Source organism: Zingiber officinale, chromosome 1B (genome assembly GCF_018446385.1).
Source record: "Zingiber officinale cultivar Zhangliang chromosome 1B, Zo_v1.1, whole genome shotgun sequence".
NCBI lineage: Eukaryota > Viridiplantae > Streptophyta > Magnoliopsida > Zingiberales > Zingiberaceae > Zingiber > Zingiber officinale.
This window is the reverse complement of record NC_055986.1, coordinates 123,438,462-123,465,641: the sequence shown is the minus strand read 5'-3', so window position 1 is coordinate 123,465,641 and position 27,180 is coordinate 123,438,462. Positions and strand designations below refer to the sequence as shown.

The window sequence follows — 27,180 nt, the reverse complement described above, 5'->3', positions numbered from 1 at the left end:
ATAAATAAATTTTTATTAAGTTGAATATCAAACTTACCAAACTTATGAATGGTTAATTCATTTACCGTCTGTATACAATTTTTATATACAAAAATTCGGTGAGATTTTTTTTACTTCTTAAAAATTAAGATTTTTTATTAAAAACGCTACACTATTATATTATTATTACTCCTTCAAATCGGTGTTCAAATTTTGAATCCGCGTTTAGTATTCCGAGGTGGCAAGTTGCGAACCCTGCCATTTTAACGTTCTGCTGGTTTCCCCCAACGGGCAAAAGCAGCAACAGCAGCAGCTTCGCCCGATCTCAGATCGATTTGCCGCTCCATGGCCTCTGATGCAAACTCGTATGAAGAACTCCAGCGGCAAAGGGTCCAGGAAAATCTCAAGCTTCTTGAGGTGAGTGCTCAAGCGGAGGCCAAGGGAACATCAGTTGCTGTGTTCCAGTGCTTCTTTTCAAATCTATCGATATTTCATTTTGTGTTTTGATCATCGGTCCTCACATGCTATTTGGCATGTTTCCTCGTTGTTAAATCAGATATGGTCTCGTTCTTCTGAGGCATCCGATAAAAAAAATCGGATATGGCCTCCTTGTACACGAACAATAAAAGAGGAGACTGATTCTATTGGGTGAGGCTTAGTGCCATAAGTTCATTCTGAGTCATTGGAGTTTTCTGTATAGAGCACAAGAGTTCTATGCTAGATCTTGTAATTCTCTCTTGTTCTTTTAAGAAAATGGATTATACATTAATGAGGAAAAAAATTACAAAACTTTACCTATACCAGCAACGCAAAAAGAGAAATCTGGGCGGCGCTGGTTCATATTAGCTGTTGAATCTACCAAAGTAATAGGGGATTTTCTGATAAACTAAGTATTGCCATTAAATTTTGTAAGCTCTTCTGCATAGAAAGTGCTTACCTAGTGTTGAAAGAAAACATATAAATTTTGTTTATGTTTGTGAACTAGTTCAGAAACACTATTGCTAATTAACTATAAGGTGGGTTGAAAGAAAAATGCAATCTCACATTGCTTATTAACTATAGGGTGACTGGGGAGAAAAATGAAATCTCACTACTGATTAATGATGGATTTTTCAGTGAACTATTAAAATCTTAATTTGAGCTATAGCTCATGCGTTGTGCCTTAGACATTCAAATCCAATTTTCATTATTTTAGGAACAGATGAGCTACAAGCCCCCTGCAGGGATTCATTTGAATGGATGGATTGAAATGACATACAATTTCTAGTACATAGATACCCTGCAGGGAACAAAAATAAATGAAGTGACTCAGTATATTTCTTGTTTTTAATCAATTTAAAAAAAACAAACAAAATATTTAAGGTGTATATTGTATAATGAAGGCATAGATACCCTGCAGTTATTGATCTTTCGGTTGAGCTAATTAAACATTACAATGTATAAATTTCTTGATTTACAGTTTAGACTCCATTTCATGGAATGATCAATCGGTTTTTAAGACATTTATATCTGTTTTTAAGACATTTATACAGTTATTTGTGTGTATATTGACACTGATTTTCCTCTTTATTGAACAAGGAATTTGGAATCTCACAAATCTCAAAATGCCTATTAGAGGTTGCAAAGTGTGAGCAAAAGATATTGGTGAGTTTACATTGGTGTTAATGCTGGATTATTATATTTTAAATGAATTGTGGATGGTACCTTGATCAGGAAGAATAGGCTGCCTAACATGTTTCAATCTTATCCACAAAAAAATATAGACATAACATGCATTATTGATACTTGTAGCTATTATTTGCTTGACTCATGTGTATTCTGGTTCATTAAAATTTTATTTGAAGAAAGACACTACTAAAAAAATATTTAAATTTTTTGTGCTTAGCTATCCCAAAATCAAGAGAAAAAAATGCAACAGTTGAGATTAGACGCTTTTCAAGAATACAGAATCTAGTTTCTTCTTATCGTGATCAAGTAAGAAAGGGTTTTCTTTTGTGATATGAAGAAAAAGTTGTCTTGTTCTAACTTTAACATGGCTCTAAGAAAAAAAAATAGTTTATCATCGCTAGTTTGCCACCTCTTACTCTTTTAGTCATTATGTTTGAGCCCTCAATTAATATATAATTAGCACATAGATGCTAATTATCTCAATATTTTAAAAATTTTATCTCATTGTTTAATCATAGATTATTAACGTTAACACTGTGATTCTCAGATAAATAAGAAGATATAAATTTAAAGCAATTTCCTCAAGGGACTATATAATGCATTACAATTGATGAAGTACAAGATTATATTTAGCTCAATGTCTAATCAAGGATATTAACCTTGCTATTGTAATTTTCAAATAAATAAGAAAATTAACCACTAGAAAAAATACAGTGCTCTGGGACGAATTATGAGACGAATTTATAAAAAAAATTCGTTACAAAATTTTTGGGAAAGAATTCTGCGACGAAAAAATTTTTCGTCCCAAACCTCTTGTTACCAACTTTTGGAACGAATATTTTTTTGTTGCAAATTTGGCAACGAATTTGGGGACGAAATTGGCGACGAATAATATTTTCGTCCCCAAATTTATCGCCAAATTTGCAACAAAAACATTATTTGTCGTAATATTGTATACAATTTTGGAATGAATATTTGTTTTGTTGCAAACTTAGCAACGAATTTGGGGATGAAATCGGTGACAAATTTCTTTTTGTTGCCAATTTTGTCCCTAATTTGGCGACAAAATTTAGCAACGAACAAGATTTTCGTTGCCAAATTCGTCGCCAATTTTTACCAAACCTTTGCAACGAATATTATTCTTGTTGCAAAATTCGCGATGAATTTGGCAACGAAAATACTAATTTAATTTGCAACAAATAATCCTTCGTCCTATATTTCGTCCCAAATTCTAGGATGAATCTGTGGATTCGTCCCAGATTCTGCGACAAAATTTGGAACAAAAATGATTGTCTTGAAATTATCGATGCACAGTAGTTACGATAAGTTTGCGACAAATTATTTTCGTTGTCAAAATCTTCCCTAAATCAATTTTTTTTTCCAGAAACAATTTATTTCTGCATTTCAATCCATATATACATATATATAACAAATTCAAATAACACATTATATAAACTCAACACATCCTAATTAATATTATCACATCCTATTTCACATATATCTATTAATAATTGAAATCAAATCATAATAGAACAAATTCAAAGGTCTCAACAAGTTATACAAGATCTTTCTTCTTCAAGCTACTCCAAAATATTATACAAGTTCCTCACTCTAAAAGTTATACAAGTCAATCAATCCAAGAAGTTAAACAAGGATTTAAATTAAAAAAAGAACTAAGATACAACTCATCTTCTTTGTCCGCAAAAGCTTTCTTCCCTATTGATCCGGCGGTTAGAACAGGGGACCCCCATTTTGAGGGGTCAACGCCAAATGAAAGTCAAAGGGTCAGGTGGTCTACTGGAGAAGGGCGGACCGGTCGGCCGACCGGAGAAGGATGGGCCGACCTCCCGGCCGGCCGACCGATGAATAACCGATGGCAAAAGGCGCCCCGACAGGAGTCGGGGTTCCGACGCTCGATTGAACAGTAATGAAGGGCCGAGCGGAAGTCATGCTCGGCCGAAGACATAAGGTAACATACTGCTAGCAGTCCCTACATAGCACCTTACCGAGAATCTCCCCAGCATACCGATGCATACGGAGGGCCGGACGTGATGTGAGTGCCGGCCGGACGGGCGCCCCGTCCAGCCGGCCGGCCGGACGCCCCGGCATGGGGTAGGGAGAGAAGGACAATTTACATCTTATGACAGCTGTCAAGTCCTATGACTAGGTCATGTTGGGATCTTAGATGGCTAGAGGGGGGGTGAATAGCCTCTTAAAAACTTAAACGCAAATTTCTATAAAGAAACTTGTTAGCACAGCGGAATTAGGAAACTAAAACAAAGAGGAAACAAGCACACTAACACACGGATTTACGAGGTTCGGGGATAACTTGCCCCTACTCCTCGGCGTGTCCGTAAGGTGGACGACCTCTTGATCTTCGGTAGATCGCACCCCGGATAAATTCCGGTTAAAGATCCTCCTTCTCGGTGGAGTAACCTCTCCACAAAGTCTCAAGAAATATATATGTTAAAGCACAAGACTTACAGAGCTCGGTGGCAAAGAAGAATGAACTAATGTTTACAACCACGCGAGGATCAGTGGAAACAGAGAACTCACAGATAGCAGTTTCTCACCCGAGAGCTCAAGAACTTAGCACACCTCAACGATCAACAGAACGTTTTGTTTTCTTTTTTCACTTTCTTGCTTTCTTGTTTTTCTTTCCTCTCGCTTTTTACTGCTTCTTAAGCCCCTGTTCTCTGCTGTCACGGATCGTGGTCAAACTGCACAGAATCATCGCTGCAGCCAATCCCTCTTCCTCCTTACCTGGTTCTCAGAACTCACACCAATGAAATCACAGTCTTCACTGGTGTCTTCTGAGCTCGAACCAATCACTAGGAGTCAAGCGGATCGCAGCCAGATCACACCAGTAGCCGTTGATGCTTCAAATGCACCATGCGCCGCGAATCACAGCAGAAAGGCCATTTGTCGTATTCCTCTTATGGACTTAATTTGAAATTAGGCTTGGAATGATACCTGTGATCCTGCAAACTCAAAAGCTAACAGCACAAAGGGTTATATCACATGAATCAGGCAGATCAAATGCAGTGGAGGAATCGCAGAAACAGCGAACAAATCTGATTGTGTGTGGATCGGTCACCAGACCGATCCATGGACCGATCAGGACATATCCTGATCGGTCCGCAGCTTGTCTGATCGGTCGTGGAGACCGATCAGACTGCAGGTGGATCGGTCTCCACGACCAATCCCCTGCCTTCTTCTCTTCGCAATACCATCTCCTGATCGGTCTCCAAGACCGATTAGATTACACTCAGTGTGCTACTGAGTGTTTCCTGATCGGTCTACAGACCGATCAGATTACACTCAGTGTGCTACTGAGTGTTTCCTGATCGATCTACAGATCGATCAGATTACACTCAGTGTGCTACTGATTAGTTTCATTGGATCGGTCTGCCGACCGATCCACTGTCTTATGTATCACTGGATCGGTCTGCCGACCGATCCAATGTACCATGGAATGTCCACTTAGGTCCCTCTCTGACCTAATCCGGAGAACAAACTACCGAGCCCTCTCCGACCTAGTCCGGAGAACGAGCTACCGTGCCCTCTCCAACTCCGCCAGGTGCAGAGAACGAGCTACCGAGCCCTCTCCGACTTCATCAGGTCCAGAGAACGAGCTACCGAGCCCTCTCTGACCTAGTCCGGAGAACGAGCTATCGAGCCCTCTCCGACTTCGTCCGGTCCAGAGAACGAGCTACCGAGCCCTCTCCGACCTAGTCCGGAAAACGAGCTACCGAGCCCTCTCCGACTTCGTCAGGTCCAGAGAACGAGCTACCGAGCCCTCTCTGACCTAGTCCGGAGAACGAGCTCTCTCCGACTTCGTCCGGTCCAGAGAACGAGCTACCGAGCCCTCTCTGACCTAGTCCGGAGAACGAGCTACCGAGCCCTCTCTGACTTCGTCCGGTCCAGAGAACGAGCTACCGAGCCCTCTCTGACCTAGTACGGAGAACGAGCTACCGAGCCCTCTCCGACTTCGCGTGCCAAGTTTCCAACTTGGACTTTTCCCTTCCACTTGATCAACCTTGATCATTAATCAAACCGAGTTTAATTAACATCTGATACAAACTTAAATCCGTGTCAACATCAAAACAACAGCCAGGTCAGACTGTATTAACAATCTCCCCCTTTTTGTTGTTTGATAACACGATTTAAGTTTAGATCAGAAATGTTTTTATTTTCATAATTTTAAGGGAATCAAGATCCTCCCCCTAAGATGGATACACCACTAAGTCAATAACGGGAATCAAGATCCTTCCCGTTATCTTCTCCCCTAAAATCATACATCTCTAATCTCTAATATCCTCTCCCTTTGTCTACTCCCCTAAAATCAAGAGTGACAAAACTCAAAAGGCTCCCCCTTAACCCATACTGTCTTTTTCTTAATGCACCTAGAGTTCCCTCTAAGTGTATTATATGACAGTAAGAAAGAGATAAGATACAATCAAGTCATGGCATAGGAACAACATATTAATATGAACTGAAGCATAAGGAAAAGCAAGAAATAGACAAATGAATAGCAAAAATATATGAGTAGCATAAGTATCCAGGTCAGACAAAGATATCCAACAAATAGCATCCAAAACACAGACAGGCAAAGTGACACACAGAATGTATCAATCAATATCCTCACAACGAGGAACATCATCATCATCTGCTGGAGGCATGTAACCCTGAGGCGGCATGCTGGAGCTCGAAGGTGGATGACCCGAGAAATGCTGCGGAGGTGGGTAGTTGGCCATCCAGCCCAGAAGCAGCTGCTGCGTCACCAGCTGCTGACTGCGTAGATCATCATAGCGCTGGTTGATCCGAACGAGCGGCTCTCTAGCTCGGCGATGCATCGTAGCAGATCGGGATCGACCTCATCGGAGGAGGAGGCGAGCAACTGTCGAGGAAGTGCCCGTGGTAACTCTCCCAGACCTCTCCCATCCTTCCACCGAACAGTCCCATTCTGTCCCAAGATACCGGACTTGGAAAATGCCCGTTTCCCAAGTCTGCAATCCTGTCTGACCATCTTCACTATCCTACCCTTAGACACATCTATCAGAAGGGTCTCGAGCAAATCTATAATTATATGCCCATAAGGCATATAAATAGTGGAGCTGCTAGGCTGAGTATATGAGATGATCGAAGAATAGATGCTGGACATAATGTCAAAGTCGAGACGCCGACGCAACCCATAAAGCATCAAACAATGATAGGGTCGGATCTCTGCTAGAGGTTTGGATGTGATTGGAAGAAGACAGTTTGTGACTATCTTAAAAAGAATATAGTCAGGGGCAGATAGTTGTAGGGCGGCAAAGGAGGGAAAATCAACATCCAACTCATCCAGTCCACCTGGTCTAGGATGACCAAAGAAGTACTCATAGATGGAATCAGGTGAGACATCAAATGGAGGAGGTAAAGGATTGGGTAAATCAGGATAAATGGAAAAAGGATCTCCTGAACACATTCGGCAACCTAGATACCCAAAGAATTCTACGACGGAGAAATCGATAGTTCTCTTAGCGACTCTGGTTCTATAAGCACCATCACTGGTCTGATGAAGATTGTTGTAGAATTCAGATACTAGGTCATAGTTGATGTCCCTTTCTAGGTAGACTAACGAGTCAAGTTTGTAATATGTCAGGGTTTCGGATACAGAGGGACAAAACTCATCCATGTACTTTCGATCCACAGATCGACATGGGAGTAGCTTGAATGTCCTCTGTTGAAACACTTGTTCAAACTGTCGGTTCGAGAGTCTCGAAGAAGAGGAAGGTTGAGGTCGGGAGGGTGCCTGGGACTTGGATTTCTCAGCAGATGACTTAGACGTACCCTCACAGGCTGATTTCTTCCTAAATAGGTAAAAAATGGGACATGGTCGGGGCAAATGGGAGTCCACGGGAGCCACAGAGTCGAGACAACACACAGAGATACACTGTGAAAAGAAACTAAAATGCCAAAAATGAACAGATTTCGGGGAGAAAGGAAATTACCTGGGCGCCATTTGAGGCTTTCGGAGAAGATGGAGAGAAGAGTCGGGACTGAGGAGTGGTTCGGCTAGGGTTTTCGGCGTGAAATGAGAGGACGAAGGATTGGGGGAAGTTAAAGAGGGTGATCAGATCATAAGATCGAACGGCTGTCCGAACAGGAGAAATCCTGACCGATCAGGGGACGTCCGACGGAATTCGCAGAGGGTCCTTCAAGATGGCCTCTGAGAATTGACGATTGACCCGCTCGGTCAGGACGTCTATAAACCCACCGAGCGGAAGACTGTCGAGCTCCGACGTTAAAAATCGAGAGATGAGCCGGCGTCTATAAACCCGCCGAGCGGAAGACCGTCAAGCTCCGACATTAAAAATCGAGAGACGAGCCGGCGTCTATAAACCTTCCGATTAGAAGACCGTCGAGTTCCGACGGTAAGAATCGAGAGACGAATCGGCGTCTATAAACCTTCTGATCGAAAGACCGTCGAGTTCCGACGGTAAGAATCGAGAGACGAATCGGCGTCTATAAACCTTCCGATCGGAAGACCGTCGAGTTCCGACGGTAAGAATCGACGTTAAAAGGCGGGCAACCGAAGCCTATAGAGCCGCAGGATGGGTAGCTCTCTGCGTGGTCCTCGGTTGTAAAGGCCGACCTCAGATCGGGCAATGCGATGAGGCAAGAATAAAGAAAGCGTGGGGCCGAGCGGCTCCTTTAGAAAACGCACTTAGCGTGAGAAAATTAGGATCAGCGCAATAGTTAAGGATTGGATATTGGTCGAACAAACAAATAACAAAGAGAGAGAATTCGACGGATAGCTCGGCAGGTATGTGGCCTTTGCTCTTCAGATATTCGACGGCCACTTTGATCGCTTCTTCAAAAGTTAAGGACAGCTTGTCACTAAACTTTTCACCAAATTCATCCGAGCGGACGAATGCTTTGCGTGCTTCCGTTAACCGACCGGGCTCCCCATCTTGATATTCTTTAAGAGTGGCTCCGGAAGCGTCAAGGGCCGCCTGGAGATCTTTCAAAGCCCCTTCCGCTTTAACCTGGTCGGCCGAGCGGCCCTCCCGTTCAGTGTTCAGCAAGGCGTCTAATTCCTTCACTCGCTGCTCTAACCCCCGATTCTCTACCTTCATCATATCTATGTCATCGATGGCTTTAAGCTTCCGGGTGGTCGCGGTCTTTATTTCCTTGTCCCGCTGCTTCACCAAAGTTTCGAGTTGAGCCACTTCACCAGACAGATCGGAGGATTTACCCTGTTCGGCCTCCAGTAGCTTCTTGGCCTTCTCCAGAGCAGCCGTCGATTGGCCTCTGTTTTCCCCCGCAGCTTTGAGCTTTTTCAGCTCGTCCTCCAGCTCGGCCAATCGATCGCTGATGGCAATCTGCTCCACCCAGTTCTGCGAACGAATATGAACAAGTTAGAAACTAAATTCAAATAACTAACAAGACAAAGAACATACCCCGGTCGCCTGTCGTAAATTGCTGTCGCCTAGCTGACCGGGAGTCATCATTGCAATTCGGAGCCAAGCATCCTCCCAGGCTTTGGCAAGAGGACCCGTAAGGGTGATCTGCTGCCCGGGAACCGCTGGTCGATCAGCAACTGCTAAATATTCCTCCGAAGGAAGGCGCAGGACAGTTTTTATCAGCCTTAGGCCGCTCGGATCACCCTGGGACGCAGCGGCTTTACCGGATGGCTCAACGGTGGAGGAAGAAGGACGGTCAGGGCGAACGACCCTTGGAGAGCCGAGCGGCGTGGGGGTACTCTCTGTGGAGACCGTCCGAGAGATCGTTCGAGCTTCATCCCCTCGCTCGGATTGTGGTTCATCAGATAGAGTTGGTTGAGAGGCTGGCTCTGGCCGTCTGCGTTTCCGAGCTGCCAGGGGAACTTCGTCGGCCGAACGACCCTCTACCTCGACTTGAGTAGAGGGCTCTATATCGCCCGCAGCCTCACCGAGAGAAGCAGAGGCGTCTAAGGCTTCGGGGACACCCTGAGTCCCCTCACCCTCTCCGCCGGCCGGACCAACTGAGGCCAAGTTCCGCTCGGCGACCTCCCTATTCTTGGCCGCCTCGATCTCAACGGCTCTCAGTTTCAGCCGCTCGGTAGCCTTGGCGCGCCACATGACTTCAGCTGTAGAAGCAAAAAATAAATCAGTTAGAACAAAAGAAACGGGAAGATAAGAGAACTTACTCATGCTGCAAGGCAGATCGGCTGGGATAGAAGACAAGCTGAATAGATACAGTACTCTCGGAAGGAGCAGCTTGTCGATGTGATATCGCTGGCCGACCAGCCGGTCGGTTGCATGAAGGTAGGCCGGATCGCCCCTGAACTTGCCGAGCTCCGGTTGCGCTGGCATCGCCGTTTGCCATTTGATACGAAAGGCCGGTGGCTCGGGGAAACGCATGTAGAAAAAGTGCTCCTTCCAATGTTTGTTGGAGCTCGACATATTATCAAAAAGGACAAAACCTATCCTAGATTGGAAAATGAAAGTACCCCATTCGGCTTGCTTAGGGTAGTAGAAGTAGTGGAACACTTTGGGGTCCAACGGGATGTTGTTCAGTTTAAACAAAACTACCACCCCGCTCAGCAGCCTGATGGAATTCGGAACTAGCTGGCCGAGCGGGATGCGAAAGTAGTTACAAACTTGCAAGAAAAACTTATGGGGTGGAAAGCGTAGCCCGGCCAAAAATTGGTCTCGGAAGAAAAGAACGGTGCCGGGCGGCGTTTCATGAGGCCGGTCGGCGGGGGTGGCTAATATTATGTGGTGGTCGGAAGGGATGTCATCCACCCCGCTCAGCAGCCTGATGGAATTAGGAACTAGCTGGCCGAGCGGGATGCGAAAGTAGTTGCAAACTTGCAAGAAAAACTTATGGGGTGGAAAGCGTAGCCCGGCCAAAAATTGGTCTCGGAAGAAAAGAACGGTGCCGGGCGGCGTTTCATGAGGCCGGTTGGCGGGGGTGGCTAATATTATGTGGTGGTCGGAAGGGATGTCATAAGTCCGAGCGAGGCGCAACGCGTCCTCCTCGTCAAACCGGCTCTCCATGGTCGTGTACCAGAGACCAGGAGCGCCGCCGGTCGACTGTGAGGTACTAGTCATGGTATAGGGCAGGGAACGAACGCGGAATGAAAGGAAAAGGAAATAAAGCAAGGAAAGAAGGGGGAAATAAAACAGGAAGAAAAGGAGGGAGGAAGCGAGGAAAAGAAAGGCTTACAAGCAAAAGGATGGTTGCAAGGGGCTTCGGGGTCGTCGGAGAAGCGAGGTCGCCGGAGAAGAAAGGAGCAGTGGGGCGTCGAGGATCGGTGAAGCCGAAATGCGGCGAAGAGGAGAAGTCGCAAGCTTTATAACGACGGCCGCAAGCAGCTTCTGCCGTCCAATTCAGGTCGTGAAGAACGAGGCCATCATCCAGCCGTTCATTTCAAACGACGGTTGTCCCATCGGAGGTAACGCCATCGCCATACGCTGGCAAAAGTGAGATCGCCACGTGTCAGCAGGATACAGGTCACATTTAATGAGCACCCCTTACCGCACGCAGTGCACGTGATTGGCAGTAAAGGAGAAGATTCGGCAGGAATTCCAAGGGAATACAAGGCACGGGCAAGACACCACCGATCGGATGGGCATCCCTATGCCTGGCCGAGCGGACTAGTGTAGCGGCCGTTACTCAGTCAGATCGGCAGTCCAGTCAGTCGGACTTCGCCTCCTTCTGTAACGACCCGACCCTTTGGCCTCTTGGGCGGCCCTTGCGGCGGCCCACTGGCGGCCCTTATGTCGTCGGCCCATTTGGCGACCTCTCATGTCGTCGACCGACGACCCTTTGGTCGTGCCGTTACTCACTAGGACTTTCCACCCCTGGCAGTGGATTTTTGCCTCCCCCAAGACTCGAACTCTAAACCTCCAGGCTTAAGTACTAGAGTTTATGAATCTTGGTAACCAAGTGGATATATTTTGACAAACTTGAAACTAAACATAACAAGGATAAAAAATTTCAGCTTTCATGCCTTGATTGAAAAAATTAGGACAAGTTGTTTATATTTTGACAAATTTGAACCTGATCATAGAGATGAGTTTAGCAAAAATATGTTTTGAACTTCTAAGGACCAAGAAGACAGAACTTCATATGGTTGGAGTTAGTGTGAGGTTTTGTTTGATAAGAGGTGAAACTTTTGGGTTATGAACAAGTTCAGGCCATAAGAAATCATATTTCGAATATATTAGTGTTTTGGTGATTCCTAAGTTCTAGGGTATGTCTTAGGGAAGTTCTGAATTCTTGAGTTCCGGATTCTTATGTCAAGACTTTGTATTTCGATTCTTGAAACTCTTAGATGAATTTGTTCAGAATGCCATCAAGTGCACTGATCGGCTGACTCAAAATCTGTACTAGCATTCTGGTTGGTTCGTGGTCCAGTATGCAGTGACCAAGCACTTGTTTGATCTCATCGGTCTCCACGACCGATCAGGGTGTTTCCTGATCGATCAGGATCTCTCGATCGGACAGCCGTCCGATCAGATCACACTGTGCACTATCCCTCATTAAATCCTCGACCTCCTCTCTTCCGATCTTCTTCCTTCTCAAAACCCTAGCCGACGCCCCTCTCTTCCTCCCGTCTTCTCGACCCATCGTCTTCTAAAAGCCGAAGGTCACAATGGCACCGAGGTAATCTCTCGATCTCTACTGTTTATTGTCTTTGGCAGGTCATGTTATCATGTTCTTACTGTCACTGTGGTTTGTGCTCGGTGGTTTTCCCGTGACCGGTGCTCTTTCCTTGTTCCCATTGTCCTAATTGTTAGGAAGAAACCCACCGGTGGTGAGGGAACCTCTAAGGAACCAACCAAGAAATCCAAATCTAAAGCTCCTGCTGCTCCTTCCCGACCTCAACCATCCAGTTCGGGAAGATTTCCCAACCAACAGTTTGAACAATCCTTTAAGGAAAGGACCTTCAAGTTGCTCCCATGTAGATCAGTCGATAAAAAATACATGAATGAGTTTTGTCCAGCGATTACGGAGACCATAGCCTACTATAAACTTGATTCCTTGGTATATTTAGAGAGGGATATCAATCTTGACCTAGTTTCCGAATTCTATAACAACCTTCATCAGACTATTGATGGTAGTTATAGATCAAGAGTGGCTAAGCAAATCGTTGATTTCAGCTTAATTGCTTTCTTTGATTATTTAGGCTATCGTTTGTGTTCGGGGACGGTGTTCTCATTCTATCCTTCTTTGCCTGAACCCGTGCCTCATCCTCTTGATGTCTCATCTGACTCGATTTATGAGTACTTCTTTGGACATCCGAGACCGGATGGATTAGATGAGTTAGATGTCGATTTCCTACATTTGCAGCCCTTGGCCTTTCTGCTCCTGATTACATTCTTTTCAAAATTGTCACAAACTGTCTTCTACCTATTACTTCTAAACCATTGGCAGAGATTCGACCGTATCATTGTCTGATGCTTTACGGGTTGCGTAGGCGTCTTGACTTTGATGTCATGTCGAGTGTCTATACTTCTATCATATCCCATAGCGAGCCAAGCGGTTACACCATCTAGATGCCTTATGGGCATGTAATTACTGATTGGCTTGAGACCCTGGGTGTTGACGTCTCTAGGGGGAGGATGGTCAAGATGGTTAGGCAGGATTGTCGACTTGGGAAACGTGCATTTTCCAAGTCTGGAATCTTAGGACAGGATGGGGCAGTTAGGTGGAAGGATGGGAGGGCACTAGGTGAGTTACCTCGACGACAGGTTGCTCCTGTTGCTGCTCCTCCTGCTGCTGACGATGGAGAGGCCGATCCTGATCTGCGCTGGCAGATCGCCGAGCTGGAGAGCCGCCTTGATCAGCACGATGAGATGATATCTGCTGAGCTGGATGGCCTGCGTATTCGGATAGACCAGCGCTACGATGACCTGCGCGGACAGATTGACCAGTGTTTCGATGATATGCGCAGTCATCAGGTGGTGACACAGCAGTTGCTACTCGGATGGATGGCACGCTACCCGCCTCCGCAGTCTTACCCAGGCTATCCATCCTCCAGCGTGCCGCCTCAGGATTTCACCCCTCCTGCCGATGATGGTGATGTTCCTCAGTGTGAGGATATTGATTGATACAGTTTGTTTGTTGACTGTATGTATTTTGGATGTTATTTGTTAGTCTTTATGTCTGACCTGGATGTTTGCACTTCTGATGCTACTCAGTTTTATATTCTATCGAAGATCAAGGAGTCGTCCACCTTACGGACACGCCGAGGAGTAGGGGCAAGTTATCCCCGAACCTCGTAAATCTGTGCATCAGTGTTTGTGTCCTGGTTTTCGTTTTGTTTGTTCCGCTGCGCTAACTAGTTTCTGTGTAGAATATAAAACTGAGTAGCATAAATACATGAGTAGCATCAGAAGTGCAAACATCCAGGTCAGACATAAAGACTAACAAATAACATCCAAAATACATACAGTCAACAAACAAACTGTATCAATCAATATCCTCACACTGAGGAACATCACCATCATCGGCAGGAGGGGTGAAATCCTGAGGCGGCACGCTGGAGGATGGATAGCCTGGGTAAGACTGCGGAGGCGGGTAGCGTGCTATCCATCCGAGTAGCAACTGCTGTGTCACCACCTGATGACTGCGCATATCATCGAAACGCTGGTCAATATGTCCGCGTAGGTCATCATAGCGCTGGTCTATCCGAATACGCAGGCCATCCAGCTCAGCAGATATCATCTCATCGTGCTGATCAAGGCGGCTCTCCAGCTCGGCGATCTGCCAGCGCAGATCAGGATCGGCAACCTGTCGTCGAGGTAACTCACCTAGTGCCCTCCCATCCTTCCACCTAACTGCCCCATCCTGTCCTAAGATTCCAGACTTGGAAAATGCATGTTTCCCAAGTCGACAATCCTGCCTAACCATCTTGACCATCCTCCCCCTAGAGACGTCAACACCCAGGGTCTCAAGCCAATCAGTAATTACATGCCCATAAGGCATCTAGATGGTGTAACCGCTTGGCTCGCTATGGGATATGATAGAAGTATAGACACTCGACATGACATCAAAGTCAAGACGCCTACGCAACCCGTAAAGCATCAGACAATGATACGGTCGAATCTCTGCCAATGGTTTAGAAGTAATAGGTAGAAGACAGTTTGTGACAATTTTGAAAAGAATGTAATCAGGAGCAGAAAGGCCAAGGGCTGCAAATGTAGGAAAGTCGACATCTAACTCATCTAATCCATCCGGTCTCGGATGTCCAAAGAAGTACTCATAAATCGAGTCAGATGAGACATCAAGAGGATGAGGCACGGGTTCAGGCAAAGAAGGATAGAATGAGAACACCGTCCCCGAACACAAACGATAGCCTAAATAATCAAAGAAAGCAATTAAGCTGAAATCAACGATTTGCTTAGCCACTCTTGATCTATAACTACCATCAATAGTCTGATGAAGGTTGTTATAGAATTCGGAAACTAGGTCAAGATTGATATCCCTCTCTAAATATACCAAGGAATCAAGTTTATAGTAGGCTATGGTCTCCGTAATCGCTGGACAAAACTCATTCATGTATTTTTTATCGACTGATCTACATGGGAGCAACTTGAAGGTCCTTTCCTTAAAGGATTGTTCAAACTGTTGGTTGGGAAATCTTCCCGAACTGGATGGTTGAGGTCGGGAAGGAGCAGCAGGAGCTTTGGATTTGGATTTCTTGGTTGGTTCCTTAGAGGTTCCCTCACCACCAGTGGGTTTCTTCCTAACAATTAGGACAATGGGAACAAGGAAAGAGCACCGGTCATGGGCAAACCACCGAGCACAAACCACAGTGACAGTAAGAACATGATAACATGACCTGCCAAAGATAATAAACAGTAGAGATCATTGTGACCTTCGGCTTTAGAAGACGATGGGTCGAGAAGACGGGAGGAAGAGAGGGGCGTCGGCTAGGGTTTTGAGAAGGAAGAAGATCGGAAAGAGAGGAGGTCGGGAGGATTTAATGAGGGATAGTGATCGATCGATTACCGCTCGATCGAGAGATCCGATCGATCGATCCACCCGAGTGATCGGCGACACCGATCGGGTCGGACCGATCAGATCAACCGATCGGTGCCCGACCGATCGGGGGCCGATCGTCATCGACCGATCGATACCAAATGAGAGTTTGTTGGATCGGCCGATGATCGATCCAGATTTTCGACGGCCGGACCGATCGGTTCGATAACGATTTCGTAGTTTCATGAATCGAAACATCGAGCCATGCGAAAATCCGAACTCAAGAATTCAGAACTTCCCTAAGACATACCCTAGAACTTAGGAATCACCAAAACACTAATATATTCGAAATATGATTTCTTATGGCCTGAACTTGTTCATAACCCAAAAGTTTCACCTCTTATCAAACAAAACCTCACACTAACTCCAACCATATGAAGTTCTGTCTTCTTGGTCCTTAGAAGTTCAAAACATATTTTTGCTAAACTCATCTCTATGATCAGGTTCAAATTTGTCAAAATATAAACAACTTGTCCTAATTTTTTCAATCAAGGCATGAAAGCTGAAATTTTTTATCCTTCTTATGTTTAGTTTCAAGTTTGTCAAAATATATCCAAGTTGCTATTATTTCCTTTACCAACCTATCGTTTTATCAATCAAAGTCATGACATGAACCAAACAACAATACCAATCAACACATCAACCATCAACCATAATTAGAAAATTTCTAGGCAAAAGTCCAACCAAGATTCCTTGGTTGGAATATATGAGTAAGATCTAGGAGCCAAATACACATGAATTATGTAATGGCCTTCCCCATACTCAATTAATGTCTCTTCAACCTAATTATTCAAGGGATGCATGATACATTTTGAATAATTGGGTTGATCCTAGCATCTCACCCCATATTTAGCAAACAAAAATAATTTGTTAAACCTTATAGTTTGTGTGAGATGTCCCCAAGTTGCCCAAATTAATTTCCCAATTTTTCTTGTCATTTTAATGATCCTTATTGATCATGATGTGGTCAACATGACTTATTGAGCCAAACACATTCCCAATTCCCTCCTTAAATGACTAAATTCATTTTCCGGAAGGGGTTTTGTGAAAATGTCGGCTAAGTTTGACTTTGACTTTGACTCAACATATGTGAGTGCAATGTCTCCCCTAGCTACGTGATCTCTAATGAAGTGATGACGCACTTCAATGTGTTTGGTCCTTAAATGATGGACTGGATTTTTCGTTAGGTTTATTGTGCTAATGTTGTCACACAACACTTGCACTCCCTTATACGAAAGTCCATAATCTTCTAGAGTGTGAATCATCCACAACAATTGTGATACACTCTCTCCCATGGCAATGTATTCAGCCTCGGTCGTGGAGAGAGCAACACAATGTTGCTTCCGACTTGACCAACTAACTAATGATAAACCTAAGAATTGGCAACCTCCACTAGTGCTTTTCCGATCCAATTTGCATCCAGCATAATCGGAATCGGTATAGCCTATCAAGTCAAAAGACTCTGTACGAGGGTACTATAGACCTACTCGAATTTTGCCCTTAAGGTATCTCAATATTCTCTTAACTGCAATTAAATGAGATTCCTTGGCACAGACTTGATATCTAGCGCACATGCCCACAGCAAAAAGTATGTCTGGTCGACTAACTGTGAGATATAGAAGACTACCAATCATGCTTCTATATTGCGTTAGATCAATTGGTTTTCCACTCTCATCATTGTCAAGGTGAGTGTTTGTCGCCATTGGAGTGGACACTTCCTTAGAGTCACTCATATTGAATTTTCTAAGCATCTCTTGAGTGTATTTTGTCTGATGGACATAAATTCCATCTCGAGTTTGTTTGATTTTAAGTCCGAGGAAGAATGTCAACTCTCCTACTAGACTCATCTCAAACTCACTTTCCATGTGAGAAATGAATTCATTCAAATAGCCCTTGTTATTTGAGCCACAAATTATGTCATCGACATATACTTGGACTACAAAAATGTTTTCACCATCTCTACGTAGAAATAGTGTTGGGTCTATTTGGCCTCTTACAAAGCCCTTTTCTAATAGGTAAGTTGACAACCTTTCGTACCATGCTCGAGGTGCTTGTTTAAGCCCATAAAGAGCTTTCTTGAGCTTGTACACGTGGTTTGGAACTTTGGTATTCATAAACCCCGGTGGTTGTTCAACATAGACCTCTTCTTTGATGAATCCGTTTAAGAAGGCTGATTTAACGTCCATTTGATAGAGCTTGAAACCTCTATGTGCAGCAAAAGCTAGCATCAAACGAATGGACTCTAATCGAGCCACGGGAGCATAAGTCTCATCATAATCGAGACCTTCGACTTGGCTATAGCCCTTGGCTACAAGTCTTGCCTTGTTTCTTACAACTTCTCCCTTTTGATTTAACTTATTTTTGAAGACCCATTTAGTTCCAATAATGGTGGTCTTCTTAGGTCTAAAAACTAAGTCCCACACTTGGCTCCTTTCAAATTGACCTAATTCGTCTTGCATAGCTATGATCCCATCAGGATCGTGCAATGCTTCATCAACTAGTCTTGGTTCAATTTCTGAGATTAATGCGACTTCATTAGACTCATTTCTAAAGAATGACCTAGTCCTAACCCCTTGTTGGATGTCTCCCACAATTTGGTCTTGGGGATGACTAGTGGCTAACCTAGACTGCCTTGGTGTTGGCGGTGCCTCATGAGTGGTCTCACTCGACACAGGCAAGGACTCAATATCAGGCAAAGGATCAGATTGAGTTCTTTGTTGCCTTTGCTCATCAACATCAGAGTCAACTTCGACTCGTTCTTCATTTTGATCATTCAAACTTAGATTTCTAAGTTCAAATTGAATTTCTCCTATATCCCTTGGTTGATCATTTAAGTTAGGGATTTCTTCAAAAGCTACATCAGAGGACTCTTCAATCAATTTAGTCCTATTGTTGTAGACTCGATAGGTTTTGCTGGTAAGAGAGTACCCGACCAGTATCCCTTGATCAGCCTTAGCCGTGAACTTCCCAAGATGATCCTTGGTGTTCAAAATAAACATCTTACAACCAAACACCCTAAGATGTTTAATTGTAGGCGGTTTCCCAAACCAAAGTTCATGGGGAGTCTTTCCTAAAAACCTATGTATTAAAACTCGATTTTGCACATAGCAAGCTGTATTTACAGCTTCAGCCCATAAGTAGCTCGGTAGTGAGTACTCATTGAGCATGCTTCGTGCAGCCTCTTGTAGGACTCGGTTCTTTCTCTCCACAACCCCATTTTGCTGTGGGGTCCTTGGAGTAGAGAACTCATGCCTATATCCCTTTTCTTGACAAAACTCTAAAAACCTATGATTTTGAAATTCCCCACCATGATCACTTCTAATGGTTTTAATTGTTGTCAATTTTTCATTTTCAGTTCTTCTACAAAAAGAAATAAAAATATCTATAGTTTGGTCCTTATGTTTCAAGAAGAAAGTCCATGCGTATCTAGTAAAATCATCAACGATTACCAAGCAATATCTACTTCCATTCAATGATATTACACTACTGCAATCAAATAGGTCCATGTGCAATAAATCTAAAGCAGTAGATGTACTTACAGTGCTTTTACCTTTATGAACACATTTTGTTTGCTTACCCTTTTGACATGCATCACATAGTTTGGTCTTGTGGTACTTGATGCTGGGTAAGTCTCGCACTAATCCTTGGTTGGCCAACTTCCGGATGTTCTTCATGTTTACATGTGCCAACCTTCTATGCCATAGCCAAGACTCTTCTTCTTTCGACATGAAACACTTAATCAAAGCATTAGTAGCACTTTTAAACGATACTTGATAAATATTATCAACCCTTGTGCCTACTAGTACCGTGTCAAGTGTGTCAATGTGTTTAACCAAACATTGACTTGAATGAAATTCAATTGTGTAACCCGTATCACACAATTGACTGACACTTAGGAGATTAAAAGTCATCCCCTTGACTAGAAGGACATTCTTGATATGGAAACATTCGGATATATGAATGTCTCCAACTCCTACAACCTTAAGGCTACCATTATTATCAAAAGACACATTACCTCTACTTTTGTTTTGAATGGTTGTAAACAGTGATTTGTCCCCGGTCATGTGCTTGGAGCATCCACTATCAACAAACCAAGTTGATAGATACTCCCCCTCGACCAATGCCTACAAGACACGGAATATAGATGTTTTAGGTACCCAAATCTTGGGACCTAAGGCTTCTACAACGAAAGACCTAGGAACCCATGCCTTGGTCATACCTTTCCTAGTTCCATGAGCCCTAGAAACATGTGATCTACTATTTTGAGTTCTAGACATTAGAGAAATGAAACTCGACTCCTTGGGTTGATACCCTAGCCCGGCCTTGTTGTAGACTGCCCTTTGGGCATTTAGAATCATGTCTAGAGTCTTAGAGCTAGTTGAGAATTTCTCAAGCATTTTCTTGAGTTTCTCAACCTCACCCTTTAACGCCTTGTTCTCATCCTCAAGGACTTCTAGATGTAGGTCATCGACCTCATCTTCCCTAAGGGTCCTTAAGGTTTTTACTTCTTCTTTTAACACTTTATTTTCTGTTTTTGACTTTTTAAGCAATGTAGATAAGTGAGTGATAGTCTTATAACACTTTTCTATATGAGAAGAGGTTACCTCTTCATCATCCGACGATGATGAAGCCGCGGTTGAAGCGTCGCTCGAATCTCCCTCACTTTCGGAGTCCGAAACCTCCCTTGCCATGAGTGCTAATTGTCGTGTGCTCTTTTCCATCTTTTCTTCTTCCTCCGATGAGCTTGATGAGGACTCATCCCAAGTGGCCTTGAGAGCCTTCTTCTTCTTGCCTCTTTCCTCCTTCTTTTTGACTCGTTCCTCCTTCCTCTTTAATTTCGAACACTCGCTCCGAATGTGTCCTTTCTTGCTACACTCATAACATATAACATTAGATTTATCAAAATTTTGATCATTAGTTTTACCTTTTCCTTTGTATCTTCGGCTTCTTCTCATAATCCTTCTTACGAAGTTCGCCATCTCACTTGATGATGATCCACTTTCATCATCGGATTCGGAGGAAGAGGTGGATGAGGAAATCTCCTTTTCCTTCTTCTTTTCCTTCTTCCTTCTTCCATCCTTGCTCTTTGGTCCTGCAAATAAAGCAATACCCTTCTCTTTTTGACCTTTGTTAGCAAACTCATGAAGTTCCATCTCACAGAAAAATTCATCTAGTTTAACAACGGAAAGATCCTTGGATACCTTGTAGGCATCTACCATAGATGACCACAAGGCATTCCTAGGAAAAGATTTAAGAGCGTACCTTACTAGATTGCGATTCTCCACTCGTTCGTCCACAGAGTGTAGACCGTTGATGATCTCCTTGAATCTCCCATGAAGTTCACTTACCGTTTCATTGTCCTTCATGGTTAGATTTTGGAGTTGATTCAAGAATAGGTCCCTCTTGGCAATCCGAGAATCTCGAGTTCCCTCTTGGAGCTTGATGAGTTTGTTCCATAGGTCTCTTGCACTCGAGAACGGACCTACCTTGACGAGTTGGTCCTTGGCGATTCCTCATTGCAGGGTGACCATAGCCTTGGCATCGGCTTGTGCTTTGCAGAGTTGTTCGGTAGACCACCTTGACGAATCGAGTTCCTTACCTTCTTCATCCTTTGGTGGTGTGAAACCTTCCTTTACTGAGAACCACATGGCAATGTCGATCTTGAGGTAATACTCCATGCGGCCCTTCCAATATTGAAAATCTGCTCCTTCAAAGTAGGGTGGTCGATTTGTGCTAAAGCCTTCCTTCATAGCCATCCTTGTTTGCTCTTTTGGGTGTTAATCCGAATCAAAGAGCCCCTTGCTCTGATACCACTTGTTGGGATCTTAGATGGCTAGAGGGGGTGAATAGCCTCTTTAAAAACTTAAGCAGAGAGTTCTACACAGAAACTAGTTAGCGCAGCGGAACAAACAAAACGAAAACCAGCACACAAACACTGATGCACAGATTTACGAGGTTCGGGGATAACTTGCCCCTACTCCTCGGCGTGTCCGTAAGGTGGACGACTCCTTGATCTTCGGTAGATCACACCCCGGAAGAATTCCGGCTAAAGATCCTCCTTCTAGGTGGAGTAACCTTCCCACAAAGTCTCAAGAAATATCTAAGTTAAAGCACAAGACTTACAGAAGCTCGGTGGCAGAGAAGAATGAAAAATGCTTACAACCACACGAGGATCAGTGAAGGAAACAGAGATCGCAGTTCACCCGAGAGCTCAAGAACTTCGCACAACAGCACAGAACCTTCTTTCAAGCTTTCTTGTTGTTGTGTTCTTCTTTCCTCTCGCTGTTTTTACTGCTTCTGAAGCCCTGTTCCCGATCATGGTCAGACTGCACGAATCAGTGCTGCAGCCAATCCCTCTTTCTCCTTACCTGGTTCTCTGGACTCACACCAATGAGATCACAGTCATCACTGGCGTCTCTGGATACGAACCAATAAGTAGAGGTCAAAACCGAGCGCAGCCCAATCGCAATCAGATTCGCCAGTGAACGTTGATGCCTCAAATGCATCTGTTGCAGTAAATCACAGTGAAAGGAGCACTTGTCTTCTTCTCTTAATGAAGCTTAATTTGAATTCAACCATGAGAGTGTGACCTGAAGCCCTATAAAAAGATTAACATGGTTAAAAGTGAAAACAAATAAAGAAGAAAAAGTGCATGCAAAACAAAAATACCATGGATGATGCGGGCACCGATCCACGCCGATCGCCGATCGGTGCGGACCGATCAGCACTAATCTGATGGGTCCCGGACCGATCGGATGTCGCTCTTTCAAATACGCTTCGATCGGTCTGCGGACGATCAGCACTAATCTGATCGGTCCCAAGTGTCACTCTTCCCAAGCGCTTAGCCTCCGATCGGTCTCCGGCCGATCGGAAAATCACGAGAGCTATCGATAGATTTCGATCGGTGCGCACCGATCGCAAAAAAGGCTATCGATGAGGCTGCTGATCGTCCGCGATCGACCGCAATCGCTCGATAGCCAGCGATCGATTCCTCGATCGGCCTGCCGTCGGTATCGTGTCCGATCGGCCGCCGACCGATCCGACTTCTCGACTCGATGCGGTCGAGCCCTCTCGACCTAGTCCGGAGAACCGAGGCTCCCTAGCCCTCTCCGACTTCATCCGGTCCTAGAGAACGAGCTACAGAACCCCTCTCTGACTCCGCATGCCAAGTTTCCTTCTTGGACTTTTCAACACCAGATGTCCGATCACCCTTGATCCATCTGGATTTTCCCTTGCCTGGCTTCACTCACCAGGACTTGCACCTAGCTTCACTCACTAGGATTTTCACCTGGCTTCACTCACCAGGATTTTTCAACTGCCTAACATCCCAGTTAGGACTTTCTCAATCAGGTCAACCTAGTCAACCTAGATTAGTAATTAATCTGAGTTAAATATCTGATACAAACTTAAATTAGTGTCAACAGCAAAACAACATCCAGGTCAGACTGTATCAACAGTCTACCGGAGAAGGGCGGACCAGTCGGCCGACTGGAGAAGGATGGGCCGACCTCCCGGCCGGCCGGCCAATGAATAACCGATGGCAAAAGGCGCCCCGACAGGAGTCGGGGTTCCGACGCTCGATTGAACAGTAATGAAGGGCCGAGCGGAAGTCATGCTCGGCCGAAGACATAAGGTAACATACTGCTAGCAGTCCCTACATAGCACCTTACCGAGAATCTCCCCAGCATACCGATGCATACGGAGGGTCGGACGTGATGTGAGTGCCGTCCGACCGGGCGTAAGATGAGTGCCGGTCGGACGGGCGCCCCGTCCAGCCGGCCGGATGGACGCCCCGGCATGGGGTAGGGAGAGAAGGATAATTTATATCTTATGACAGCTGTCAAGTCCTATGACTAGGCCATACTCCAAATCTGGCGACGAGGTGTTCTACTGTCCCATCGAAGACGTGCCTGGACTGTAGCAATATGGTGTTCGGTAAGCTTTCTGACAAACACATACCGAGGTATGGGCTAAGGACACGTGTTTGCCTCGGTAGGTGTGCGTGAGCTCTCTCACCGCTCTATATAAGGAGCCTTATACTTCGTCGGAGGTACGCATTCTGATATTTTTGGAGCCACTTCTTCACTGTTCGCTTGCCTGACTTGAGCGTCGGAGGGTCACCGCCGGGAACCCCTTTCCGGCCCGACTTCTGTGCAGGTTCGCCGGAGGTTCGTACGACCAGTCGTAGATCTACGTCAGCGACTCAGAGAGCGTCACGTGCCCAGCGTCCGTTGATTCAGCATTCAGACAGGATCACCTATCAAATATTCTTTTCCTGTATAAAAACAAACAAATAAAGCAGATCATTTGAAACCAGAAAGATAATTACTTAAATTCTAACAGTCACATGTAAGTAGATCATTCTAACAGACAATAATGGTAAGGACTCACTCTACAGAGTAGTAATTTAAGATGCTAAAGTGAAAACCTATAGTGATAAATAAATTAGGACCAAGGGAAACAAAGAGAAACGAGCAAAAAATGTAAGGACATAATCTACTTAACATTCGTATGTTTACCAATATCATGTACTCCCTTTTAATTTGGAAGAAGAAAGTATGGTAGTATTTATAACAACCCATAATTAGACAATAAGATAACTTTGCAATGAGAAAATAAAAATTCCTGTACAATTAATGCCAAAATGAATCATAATCATTTAATCAAAAAAATATTGAGAGTATTAATCAGGATTTTATAGCAATGGTAAATTATATGGTAAGAAGCACCTTGAAGCTAGTATGAACCATCCATTTCATAGCAATGGTAAATTAAATTATAAGAAGTGCCTTGAAGCTAACTACAAGTATCTTAAATATGATACAACATATTTCACCACATCAAATTGTTATGATACAACCTATTTCACCATATCAAACAATAGCTATAAATATCCTAATTTCATATGACATGGAGAGCATGAGATGTATTTTAAATTTCTATCATATGAAAATGTCTCAAATGAAGAAAGCATAAACTGGTTAAGGTCAATTAGTTGAGACTAGTCTTTTAGTACTCGTGGTTACTTGGTTGCTAGGAAAATTCTAATCATAATTCAGAATTTGAACTAATAATGCTGTAGTAGCAAATTTCAACAAATTTATAAAAAGAATGATAGCCTTATTTAACTTTTCAAAGGCAACTGATAAAAAAATAAATAAATAAAATAAAAAGTATAACATGTTCAACTAAAGGTGTGTTACTTAATACTTACTTTTTTCTTCAACATATATTTCATCTCACCAACCATGTTAAAAATAAATTAACAATATTAATTAAAATAAAAATTAAAAAAGTTAACAAGCTATGGATTAATGTTTAAAATACTAATTATGTGACAAATAATCATCATACATAATTAAAATCATCAACAACAATCACCACCATCATTGTTATCATCGTCGCCATCTTCATCGTCATGCGGAGGAATCTGACTTAGAGCGGAGCTCTACTGAAGGTGTCGCATGATAAAATCTTGTTGTCAGCGCAACTCTCTCATATCTTGCTCCATTTGCGCCCTTTCTAAGTTTCTTTGTGCTCTTTCTAGGTCTCTTTGCGATAACATTTACTTCAGATTGCTAACCTCTTCAGTCAAGTTATTTACTTGGGTCGTAAGTGCTGATGAGGATGAAGATGTTTCAACTATTCTTTTGGTTGTACTTAAGGAACTCATCTCCAATATCCTTCCCTCTTTTGGTCCTCCACTGACCTCCAATTGTAAACTCAAATTATTACCAACAGAGTCCTCAGGCCCCTGACTATCGACACCACCAGCTTGTGAGCATGTTTGGGCTAACTTGAGTTCATCATATTTTTCCTATTTTTTAAAAGACAAAAGATATTGATTAGATATAATAGAAACACGTATAATATTAAGACAGTGAAGGTACTTAACTACTAAAATCTAAATCATATATTAAGATCAAATAAATAATAATGCCAACCTTTACTGCTTTTGCTCTCGCCCCACTCCACGTCTTATCTTTTTTTCTAAAAGTGCGGGTGAAAGTATCAATGAAAGAGGGCTCCTTCCCCATCTCCTTGATATGAAAAAACATGAATAATGAAATAATTTGATATAGATAAAAAAGTATTGTAAAAGTTAAAAAATTACCAATCTCTGTCTATGCTCATCTATGTTAATGGAGCCTCTCACATATAAGCAGATGAGTCACCAAAATTGTGAGATTGATTCATTATATTCAGATTACTCCTTTGTTTACTTTCCTCCGTTGCCCAAAAGTTGGTGATCCTCTCCCAATTTTCTTTGGTGTCGAAGTTTGACTTTTTTCCCCGACTCTTGATGTGACTTAATACATGTCTGATGTGATCACCACATTTCTTTTTGAATATTCTGCGGATCTCCATTTCATCATTCAGGTCCCAATTATTTAACCGCTGAAATGGAGAAAAATAATATATTATATATTCACTTTAAATTTGAATTAAACTCAAGAAAATATACCTTGAATTTGCTTCACCATAGTTGTTTTGTGGCCGGTGGAGTGCTTGAATATGTCATCGATTCTCCTCCCTAATGGTTATTCATGATTCTATTAATTTCGTGAACAACTTGTACAGGATTTTCAAATCTGCATTAAATTACAAACAAACGATATTAAATAATTAATATAGATAATAATATAAAATATTTAATAGTACTTACGAATCTCCGATGGGGACTAAAAAAGCTCTATCATTTCTAAACTCGACAAATGAGTTTCTTGCAGAGTCAGGAAGATCTATGGGCACTGGCAACTGCACGAGCGATGGTACCAATGACGATGAATTTGAAGCCGGTGGAGAAGGTACATGAGATGGTCTTGCCTGATCAGGGGGTGTCACAGGTACACTGGCAGGTGATGAATCTGTTTGATCCTGTGATCTCCGTCTACGTCCACCACATCGAAATATATGCTGAAAATTTCAATATAAGATAAAGTAAATTACAAATTTGATGCATAAAAAAGAACATTTAAAAAGTTACCATTTTTACAAAATGCTTATAGAAGAAGAGGAAAAAAAATAGAGATGTCACCTCTAATGACCTGTAGGAATAAATACAGTGTGTTAACTGATAAAATAAATAAAATTATAAATGAGACACTATATAAAATACTCAGTGAGCTATAAGTTTGGTAAATTTGCATATTTATAATAAAGATAAATGTGCTTATAAAAAAATTAGTACCACAAATGTAAAAAAATATAGCAAATTCCTTTAAATAAGCTAACAAAACTTATCCATCATCAAAAATCAAAGTCCTCGTTGTCATTATCATCCTCCTCCTCCTCATCATCATCAATTTCATTTGTATCCACGTTTATCACTACACCGCTGGGATCTCGTAAAGTTGGAATAATATATTTCTCAGTCTGAAAGGTGTTTGCAACTTCCTCTTGTTGATATGCAATGTTTTTCCAACGTGCCTCAATTTTTTTTGTGCTTTGGTTTTACAAACAACCCACCAATCAATCTTATCACATTTCAAACTGGGATACGAAGAATAGACT

The 27,180-nt window shown here is 43.2% G+C and overlaps 1 long non-coding RNA gene across 1 annotated transcript in view; it reads left to right on the top strand.

The window, feature by feature from the left end:
* Nucleotides 1–200: 200 nt before the first annotated feature.
* The window catches only part of LOC121994422, a 40,971-nt gene continuing 13,991 nt past the window's right edge, over nt 201–27,180 (top strand). The window contains exons 1-2 of the long non-coding RNA XR_006115733.1: nt 201–396; nt 1,558–1,623. This is a non-coding gene — a long non-coding RNA (uncharacterized LOC121994422). The remainder of the gene's footprint in view (nt 397–1,557; nt 1,624–27,180) is intronic.